Here is an 11,762-nt window from a genome sequence, read left to right as displayed (position 1 = left end):
TTACAACAAAAAATGTTTGTTAGCGGTGATGTACCGTTGCTGTAATAATAAGACACTTGAATGCTTAATTTAAGGCGGTATCTGTGCGTAAACAATGCTACGTCTCACTGAAGGTAAATTTTCGTTTAACTTATAGACATCTTTACGGTTGCTGTAACATCTTTCACAACCAAGGTTACAAACACACTTCATTCTGGTCTTAACAACCTAATTAATTTTAAATTACATGTAAATTATGATTTTTGGTCGCATTATAATTATTGAAAAAAGTAGTTAATTTGAGTTGACAAAATAGTGACGTCACTTGCTTGTAGTGCCATACAAAATCTATGGGAGAGTTTCGTTTTGACAATTTTAAAAAGTACGTCAATTGATTGGTGGTGTCAACATGTCTATTATAAAGCAGTTCTTAAATGAATTGTAGTACTTTTACAACAGCGGACTGTAAAGGGCTGTTGATGATGATGATGATGAAGATAAAAAAAGAAAGAAAAAAGAAACATAGATTATGACTTTGAGGACTTTGCGAAAACAAGACTGATCTTAAACAGTTCGCCTAAAAACATAACCCTCCTTCTGGCGCAATCGGGTAATGAATCTTAATCAAATCCTTCAAAATTTCGTCAATTCGATGCAGAGGGGGAATTTAAACTAATTTGTCAATACTCATCATGTCATGAAATACCTCTGAGAAATGCTAGAAGAGCATTTTTCAACTGTTGTAAAAATGTGATTCGCATACGAAATTGTAAACACTAATTCTTATACTCTACTAGCTTTTGCCCGCGGCTTCACCCGCGTGAAATTTAGTTTGTCACAGATAGTCATAAATTATAGCCTTTAAGTTATTCTGGGTTATAAACAATAATACTGTAAAGTTTCATCAAAATCTGTTCAGTAGTTTTTGCGTGAAAGAGTAAGAAACATCCACACAAAACCCCAAACTTTCGCGTTTATAATGTTAGTAGGGTTTTGTATTCTAGAATACATCAACTAACATTCCGTATGTACTCTTCTGTGAAGTGAACACTTCTTGTCTCATTCTATAATAGAACCTGGGTCTTTACTGCATAGCATGAATCACCTCACCACTGCTCTACCTGATACCTAGAACTTTTTTAGCCGTTATTGAACAATTTCCACGAAATAGATTGACAGTTTTCTGGAGTTTATTCGTCCGAAATAAAACCATTATAAGCACCTACCAAACAACATAAGTATGTTGACTCACAAATAAATACAATGGCCGATAAAAACTTTTCTTTTTGATACTTCCCCGTGATAAAATTTTTAAGAGTGATTCATAAAGTTAAATAAAAGGAATCAAGGCTGGTGAACGGGGAAAGCTTAGAAGCTTTCGCCAGTGACATAAGTACTTATTGACACATCGGGTTCGCTATTCATTTAATAGCATAATAATAATATAGCTATTTTTAAATAGCAAATCTTTTTCTCATAAACAAAAAAAAACGCATAATACTCAATTTTATTTTTGCACGTCCTAGTAAACCCTACCACGGGCCAATGCTGAAAAGAAGCAGCGCAAGAAACTCAGTCACTATTGATTTACTTTTTTTTATATTTAAAACCGACAGATATTTTTGTGCAGATGGAGCTAAAAATGTGGCGTCTTAAATAATAGTTGTAGTTAAATATTTCCCAACATAAAATGCGATAGTAGTCTAGTTTGTTGTCAACTATAGATAAAAAATCTACTGTCTGAAATTAATCGGACTGTTTTACTTCAGAAGACTTTTATTTGACTCGCTATGCTTCTATGCTAATTTCACTCACCAATAGAGTCCCTATTTGGACATAAAAAAACTTGTTGAACAGGTTTTATTCGGTTGCATCGATTATACTAATTTAATGAACAAAAAACTGAGTTCTCGATACACGATGAGTCAGTTTTACTAATTAATCGATTAGTATACCACATCGTTGTCTTAAATCGATATTTGTTTATTTTCTAATCGTGCTAATGATTTTTCTAGTAGCTAAAAAATAATTAATAGGTTCATAATGCTGTCAAGTTTTAATCATTTGTTGAAAAACACAAACAAACCATAAAACGTTCAATTAAGGTATAAAAATAGGTATAATTAACGTAGCTTTGCGACAATATTATACAAAATATTAATAAAAATATGTTAATGAATATTCTAATGCAATAATATTTAATTATCACTGTTTCACTCATACCTAGTTTCCTGTATGTATTTACATATCTTAAGTCTATTTGACTATTACGTTTTTACGACTATAAATAAAATAATTATTGGTAGACAGGTTAGAACTTTGAAAAGAATAGTTAAAGCCTTCTCAATGGAATTAATATGGAATGTAACTAACATAGGACTTATTTCATAATTTCTCTGTATTTTCTTGGGGCAATTTTGGCCCTAAACAAGTGCGAGTCGGACTCGCGCACCGAGGGTTTCGTACCATTGATTTATGAAATTAAAATTATTATTTTTTATTTAAGTTATGACCAACCAACCAAGTTTTTTGGTTGGTTGGTCATAACTTAAATACCAACGTAAAAAAATAAGGGACCAACTTTTTTCCACTTTGGAAGCGTCTGTCACGCAAACTATTCGGTTTAGAAAAAAAAATGTTTTACAAACCTCGATATCATTTTTGAAGACCTATCCATAGCTACCCCACACGTATGTTTGATGAAAAAAATTTTTTTGAATTTCAGTTCTAAGTATGGGGAGCCCCCAATATTTATTATTATTTTTGCATCAAAATCTTAATGCGGTTCACCGAATACATCTACCTACCAAGTTTCAACAATATAGCTCTTATAGTTTCGGAAAAAAATGGCTGTGACATACGGACGGGCAGACGGACGGACGGACGGACAGACAGACAGACATGACGAATTTATAAGGGTTCCGTTTTTTGCCATTTGGCTACGGAACCCTAAAAATGATTTATTTCCCACCTCTTCATAGCAATGTCGACAAACGGTATAATTCGACAGGATAATGTTAGATAGTGTTACTGACGCTTATTTATTTTTAGTCCGTTGCAAAATACTTTGCTCAATATCAATACTTTTTTGTTGATACAAAGTGGCCCTCTAGGGTTAAAGTAACCCGCATCTATGGTATCTATGGTACTTTGGCAGAACTGACGGCCGCTGGGGCAGCAAGGTTCCGGAATGGAGGCCGCGTACCAGAAAACGCAGCGTGGGACGTCCACCCACAAGGTGGAACGACGACCTGATAAAGGTAGCAGGAAGGCGCTGGATGCAGGCCGCTACCAACTGTGTGATGTGGAAGTCATTGGGGGAGGCCTATGTTCAGCAGTGGACGTCCTATGGCTGAAATTATGATGATGGTACCCTACCTAATAAGAGTGAATTCACGGGCATAATTTATGTTCTTAAAATTACAAATATTATTTAAACTTGCTACTTGACTTGACAATATTGAGGAAAATTATTTTTGTAGGTATAATAAAGTCAATAAACTTCATAAGTTATTTATTTACACAATCTAGTAGTTAATAATTAAAATAACATTTGAATTAAGTGAACATGAACCATAAAATCTTTCCGTATTAAAATTATGTTCATATGACCATCAGTATGATTGGCTACCTGCATTTCCTTGTTGAATTGCTTAAGCAAATTAAGAGAAGTGCTGGTTATTTTCCAAATAGAAAACATGCACCAATAAGCGCAATTGATGACCAATCGCCAAGCCAATTTTTTTTTATAATTAATTAAAATTACTACAAGTTCACACAACTTGCTATAAAGATGTCTTCTTTGCTGTTATGGATTACCTATTACAGCATGTAAAATACCTGCCTAGTTCAAATGGGTGGCTCTGGTGCACAAAAACCACTTCAAGAGTTGTTATGGATATGGATTAGTCCCTAACAGTCACAGAAAATAACATCCAGTAGAAAAGAAGATTCTCGAGGGTAGGTACGGTAAATTTTTGCCGTGTGTAGAAGAAGACCACTCATATTCTTTCTGTGGATTTTGTAAACTAAATACACAAACATCAGGCCTCCTTAACTTGCCTAGGCAGCGTGTAGTAAATTACACAGAGTGACTTGATATTGTTGACATTCCACCAGCTCGCACAAAGCGTTTCGATGATTCTTTTATAATGCGAACAGCTAGGGACTGGAATTCGCTGCCTGCTGCTGTCTTTCCCGAAGACTTATAAGTAGTTCGGGTATTTTCAAGGCGAGAGTGAATAGGCACTTACAGGGCAGATTTATTTACCATCCTAGACTGCATCAGTCAAATAATTGCCTTATTATGCATAAAAAAATGATTTTAACCCAGATGAACCTACCGACCCATACATGGGTTGTGAGAAATAAAAAAATCTACCGTCATTATTTTATTTTATTTATACAAACCAAAGCATTTTTTTTAAACTTTAGGAGGTACTTGTTGATTATAATGACAACTAAAGCAGTAAACTGAAGCATTTCTCTTTTTTATTTGCAAGTGAACAAGTGCAGAGAAAAAAAATTAAAACATGTCTTCAAAAAGGTAAGTTTATAATTACTTGATGTTATTATTTTCAAAATACGGAACTATTACTCTAAAATAGAATACATTGTAGATTGATTATGTAAAAAAAAAATAAATCAGCGTAATTTTTTCCCTCTTTTATTTAGCCTTAGATTCCATGGACCCATACATAGGCCCGTCGGCACAACCATAGTACATTTGATCTATATGAGTAAATATGCTTGATTTTGCTATTTCAGATCGAAACCTTTGTCCTTGCATGAAATATTGAATGAACTAGAAAATAGCAATGATCCGGTCCCAGAATACATTACATTTGAACCACCTGACAACGCAAATACCGTTGTTACTGATGAAGATTCAGCCGTTGGAAGGACCCAAAAATGAGTTACGCCCTTTTATAAACTATTTTGACCAATTATTCAATGATACAGCGATAAATGTTAGTAGAACTTCGAGAAAGAGGCCAATTGTCGAATCCAACTCCGTTGGGCAGCGTCCGGGAATCTTCGCGATATACTCACGTCCGAAATACCGCAGTGTCTCAAGTCAAAAGTCTTTGACTAGTGTGTGTTGCCAATGATGGTATATGGATCTGAAACGTGGTCGCTTACTATGGGCCTCATAGGAAGGCTCAAGGTCACCCAAAGGGCGATGGAGCGGGCTATGCTCGGAGTTTCCCTGCGTGATCGAATCAGAAATGAGGAGATCCGTAGGAAAACCAAAGTAACCGATATAGCTCGCAGAATTGCTAAAATCAAGTGGCAGTGGGCGGGGCACATAGCTCGTAGAGACGATGGCCGTTAGGGCAGAAAGGTTCTCGACTGGCGACCACGGGCTGGAAGATTTAGCGTGGGCAGACCTCCTACTAGGTTGACCAACGATCTAGTAAAGGTCGCGGGAAGAGCCTGGATGCGGGCAGCGCAGGACCGTTCATTGTGGAAAGCCTTGGGGGAGGCCTTTGTCCAGCAGTGGACGTCATTTGGCTGAAACGAACGATGGTGGAGATCTTGATTACCTAGGTTTTCGCCGGTCTGTTACAAGATCCTTATCAGAAACTTTCAAAAGGTGTGAAAAACGTAGGCCTTGCCCTGTACCTGCCACCTTGGAGATTCAAGATACGATCAAACAGGTCATCTAATCAACTATGTCAGTAAGATTCTAAAATGCAAAATGTGTAAAAAAAATTTAATTACAAATTTTGTGTGAAGTGCAACATGCATTTACATCCTAAAAAATGTTTTTTAACTATCACACAACATAAAATACTGTTACAGACTTACATAATTATCATAAAATAAATAAAAATACCTATTCATACTAATACATACATACATACATATGTTTCATTGATAAAAAGTGTTTTATTTGAATATCTATTTATTGATATTAACAGGTAAGTAAAATGTAGTATTTGTGCCGACCGAACCATGTATGGGTCATCATTTTCCCGCTTTCCCGGGGGTGACTAAATTTTTTAATTATTTTTCGTAGGGTACTGGGATCGTAATAAACCGTATATCCAAAAATCTCAAAATTCTAAGGTAAAAATAGTTTCAGGCTCATCTGGGTTAATGAAGATCCCAGTTAAAGTCCCAGGAAGCTTTGCAGTCAACTGCTCAGAGCTATGACGTACTAGAGGCATATCCACCAGAAGTTTAATTTTGGAGGCTAATAAGGATCTTCGAATAAAATTTTAATAACAAAAGGATGCACAGATAATCAAGTGACACAACAGAACGATGTCGTCCGTTTTCAGTAAATAAAAATACAGTTCTTATGCATAACAATTAACAATACCTACTCGTATTATAACTAAATGTTTTTTAATGCGTAACAAGGCAGGTATTTGACCACAATCGCACCTGATGTTAAGTGGGATGCAGTCTAGGATACATACAGTCACCTACCTCCCAGTACCTACCTTCTTTAGGAGATACCTCTTGTCAACCGCTAAACAATGCTAATATGGCTTATATTTATTAAACCGCAACAAAACACCACAAGTGGTGTTATTACAATTGAATGATAAGCTTCTATCGCGAATGGCGACCAATAAAAAGTCACATAGCCCGAGTGACTCACGCTCGGGTAGAAACAACACTGGCTGGATAGGGTTGTCACTTTCTGAATAATGAGTTTGATTTATTTTAGTAAATTTAAAAGGCCAAGGTTAATAATATTGGTGATCATGTGGAGGTCAGGTCACAGTTTCATGCATGCATGCAATTTATTATGTTCTTGAAAATGTATTTAAAACTATGGAAAAATAAATTATAAATAATTAGTTTAATGTAAGCTTACATCTTTCATACAAAATCTTTCGTTAATAATTTAGTCCACTATAGAAGCAAGACCCTTGGATTCACCAGAAGTATGTAGAAAGCCTGTTCTATACTTTTCACGCTGACGGAGTTATTCATAGAACATATTTTCTTTTATGGTAAAGGTAAATTAACAGTCAATATTTGTATCAAGTGAAGGTCCAGTTACTGGAAGTAAAAATATATGAAAATACAGTTCAACGACATGGCCCGTCGACCAAGCTAAAAGTGGGCCAAGCCACTAGAAGACTCCAAAGTAGCACTTGTTAGGGTGAAGTCCCATTAGTCCGTTGTGTGCGTCATCATCATCATCATCATTTCAGCCACAGGACGTCCACTGGGCCTCCCCCAATGACTTCCATATCGCACGGTTGGTAGCGGCCTGTATCCAGCGCCTGCTTGCTACCTTTATCAGGTCGTAGGTCCACCTTGTGGGTGGACGTCCCATGCTGCGTTTTCCGGTACGTGGCCTTCACTCCAGAACCTTGCTGCCCCATCGGCCGTCAGTTCTGCGTACTATGTGCCCTGCCCATTGCCACTTCAGCTTGCTAATCCGTCGGGCTATGTCAGAGACTTTAATAAAAAAATGTCCGACCGACGTTTTTCATACCTATTTGTTATGACGCGACGCAGCGCATCGGACTAATGGGGCCTCACATTTATACTTCAATTGCCACAAATCGTAAAAACATGTCACGTATTTGACAACCCTACGCACGCATCGGTAGATGCCTATTATTCATCGCGCTGCGCAAACGCATCTTTATCGAGGTGTACAGTGAGTCACTTCTGTTCGTTCCACGGCATAACAAACTTTACACTTTTGTTGAAAATTGAATCTTAATACAACGAAATAAGAGGCAAGCGTGTTAAGCTTGGCGTGCCGTTTTACCTATTACGATTTTACTCGCGTACCCGTTTAAAGTGGATTTAATTCTGAAAGATTATACTATTACGTCAATCGCAACCGATTCCTGATTCATTTTAATAATGTTTAAAATTTTATCTTTTGTGTTTAGTACCTAGGTATAGAACTGTATTTCCTAAGGATGCTGGGTGTTTTCTATGTATAATGTAGGTATGTATTTACAAAAAAAAAGTATTTAAGTATATTTATATCCGTTGTCTAGTACCCATAGTACAAGCTTTGCTTAGTTTGGGACTAGAAGCGCAGTGTAAAATGTCCAAGGAATTCAAATTCAAATTCAAAATTATTTATTGTATATTTAAGGATATTTATTTATTTATTTAATACCACAAACAAGTACTAGTAGGTTTTTTAATACTTATCTAAGTTTGGGCACAGAGAAAAATATTTTTCTATGGTTTAAGTATATGAATAGAAGGGTAGTAAGAAAAATATGTCGGTAATAGGACCGTATTTAGAACGTGAACTAAAAACTTTCACTTGGGTTGGGTTGCACCATCATACTTTAACTTTGACAAACGTCAAAAATCTGTCAAATTCCATACAAAAAACAACGGTTATCGTTTAGTTACGGTCAAAGTTAGGTGGTGCAACTCAGCCTAATGTTTTAAATCTGTTGTTTCAAACAAACACTACTATATAACAAAATAAAATAAGAAAACTAAAAATAAACTAACAAACTTAATTATTTTATGTTGATAGCCATTACTTGGCTTGGCTTGGCTAATCATAGCCTTAATAATCAAATTGATTTAATACAATATTTGACTAATTTGCCACAAGTCACTAATTAATTGTTATTACACATTAACTTAGCTTGAATTATCGTTCGGGATAAAATAAATGTAATTTTACTTTAATTTAATTTAATGAAATTTTATCGTTAATTTCAATCACAACTAAATCAATCGTTAACATTGGTTTTTATTTAAGCTATGAAGAGTATCAGTAATTATTAAAATTACAATATTTTATCATTTTCATTTCTTCGTACATTGATAGTTATTATACTGAACAGAATGTTATTAATTTAATTGTGATTGGTTAAGGAAAAGTTTGTGAAAAAACTGGAATACAGTGTTGGATGATATCACTTCTTATTTAGTTATAGTTACGAGTAGGTATACTTTAGACTGAATTAAAATACTTCTTCATTACTGATACCCCTTGGATCCCTTGCCAGGTTTTCCTTTGAGAAGAAATTGAGACAAAAAAACAAGAATTGAGTAGTAGATGTGGAAGTCCTTGGGGGAGGGGGAGGCCTTTGTCCAGCAGTGGACGTCTTTTGGCTGAAACGAACAATGATGATGCAATTGGTTCTTCTTACTTCTTTTCTCACATTCTCCTAACACTGGCTCATACTAACTATGCAATGACCTACCCACAAATAATCCAAACTTTTTTTGATAAAGAAATTCTAAGTCTCGGTCTCCACCAAGGCGGAGCGAAGCGGAAAAGAGAGGAGATGTGTCGGGCGGACGAATTTTCTTCTGATATTTTTTTTAAATTCTGTGTGTTTTTGTAAATTATTTCTTACTCACTAAAAGCGATAAAATTGAGTCTAAAACGTTTTGTTTATCGTTTGAGTAGTGAAAGTTGGCGTGACTCACTATTGCTGCAACTCGGTGTACTGACGACGGCAAATCAAGCTTGACATTGTGACTTTGTGTAATAGTAATAGGTGTTATTTTACAATAAAAATAAGTTAACTATAGCTAGTTTATTGCTTCTGAATTCGTCATTACTGCTTTACAAAAGTCGGAGTCTTCCAGTGACTTGGCCCACTTTAAGCTTGGTCCATGGGCCAAGTCACCGGCCATTGAATTTTAAATTAAACACCAAATCAATACAAATCTACTCTAGAATCTTAGACTGGGTTGAACAATCTTACTTTAACTGTAACAAACTACCAAAATCTATCAAACTTGGTCAAACTCCATAAAACAAAATTCACCGGTTATCGTTACAGTTACGGTTAAAGTTAAGTGGCGAAACTCGGCCTTACAGTGAGGCCAGTTGCTGAAAGAAAAAAAAAATCAATCCGGCGACTTGGCCCGTGGACCAAGCTAAAAGTGGGAAAAGTCGCTGGAAGACTCAAAGTCGTCACCAGTGACCCTAATAAATATTTTATTTAGTTCTTAGAAGACACTGTTAATTGGTTAGAAGCATTCTTCTGCTCCATAAACCGCAATCTATAGACAAACGTTTTAACGTTAGTTTCTGTAATTACAACTAATAAGTAATTAAGCTGTGAAAATAAGTCACATTATTTGATACGGCGGCCGTTATACGTTCATTCTTTATATTTTTTGTTAGGCCTATATTAGTAAGTAACACGATATTGTAAAAATAATGATCACATTTGTAAAAAAACACTTACTTGAAAGTAACAACTGGTTTCGTGTTATTCCGCCTTCTTCAAAAGTCACGATGACATCCTGGAAATAAAAGAAATACTTATATTTCCGTAAACATTTCACAGTTAGTTCCGAACTAACATAAATTAGTAAATATCTTTTCATCACAAGCCAGATCAATACTACAAGTATTTCTGTGCGGGTATCGAACCCGCGAATTGTAGGTATAATCGCACACCACTAGGCCGGCGTCCCTCAATTTATTTATAGGTAGTTAGGTACATATAAAATATTCAACTCGAGAAAATACTACTCATTAAAAAAACTCATTTATTTCTGTAAAACACTTTTACACGTCACGTCAACTTTCAGAAAAAAAATTCAAAAGCATCGAACTAATAAAAAAAAAATCGATTGCATACGAACTTACACGCCCATAAAAAGCGATTCATCATCATCATCATCATAATTATCAGCCATAAACGTCCACTGCTGAGCTGAACATAGGCCTCCTCAAATAATAAGCAAAAATAGTTTATAAAAAGTACATTATAAAATTATGTTAATAAAAGTAGGTAGGGTACCAGCTCTTCATGGAGTCTAAGGCCTTTAAAATAATCCCAAAACAATACTTTAATTCCGAACACCACCATACACTATGTACGAGTACCTAATACTCGTTTTAAATCATGAAAAAGTACCTACCAAAGTTTCAATAATAACCCTCCTTCAGGCGCAGTCGGGTAAAAAAATCCCATAAAATGTCCACTGAATACACTTTAACGTCACAGTTTGTTCAACGCACTTACTGGTATTTAAAATTATAGACACTATCTATACGCGTACATAGTCATTATTACATCACAATGAAATAGTTATTTCTAGAAAAAATGAGACCACTTCACGATAAGACAACCTCCTCTCACGGAACAATTTTGCAACTGGATAAAGTATGAAATTGAATCACCTCATTAGAAATAATTCCGAACTACCCTCCCGATATTTAATATTGGTACAGACCGAACTACATTTTCGGCTGCGGTTGTTCGTCCGAATCTTACGGCGCAGATACACTATGCGGGATCATAGTGTAAACATGCACTTCGGTTAGTTTAGCCGTGCGTTGCCCATACTTCGGTGTGCATGCGCTTCGTCTCACACGGTAAATTTTCCGCATTGTGTAACTGCGCCATTAGAGTACAAAGGTCATCATGATGTGAACGAGTATTATAATATAAACAGTTTTATTGTGTATAATTTTAATAATATGTTTATGTATGATCTAGGCGCCATAATAAACTATAAATTTTGCTTAGCTTGTGGTTAGAGGGTGATAGGTGGCATTGTTGATAATTTTACTTCATTATTGAAATAGGTCTATTAATTATTATGATTTGATGACATACAGTCAAAGTCAAAATGTGTTTATTGTATTTCATGAATGTTCACAAGATGAGGTCCTTTACATTTACTTTAAATTTAATTTTAATTTAATGTTTGAAGAAAATACTTATTATTTATTTATTGTTATTCATTAAATGTAGTACCAAATAATACTGGAGGACTGTTTGTAAATAGTCGTTTAGCAATACTTATTACATTTAATGTGTTATGCTACAATAATTTAGAACATACGGCGAACTTAA

This window comes from Ostrinia furnacalis, unplaced genomic scaffold, assembly GCF_004193835.3.
Source record: "Ostrinia furnacalis isolate ACB-3 unplaced genomic scaffold, ASM419383v2 OfSCF0657, whole genome shotgun sequence".
In the NCBI taxonomy this organism is placed as follows: domain Eukaryota; kingdom Metazoa; phylum Arthropoda; class Insecta; order Lepidoptera; family Crambidae; genus Ostrinia; species Ostrinia furnacalis.
This window is presented reverse-complemented; position numbering follows the sequence as displayed.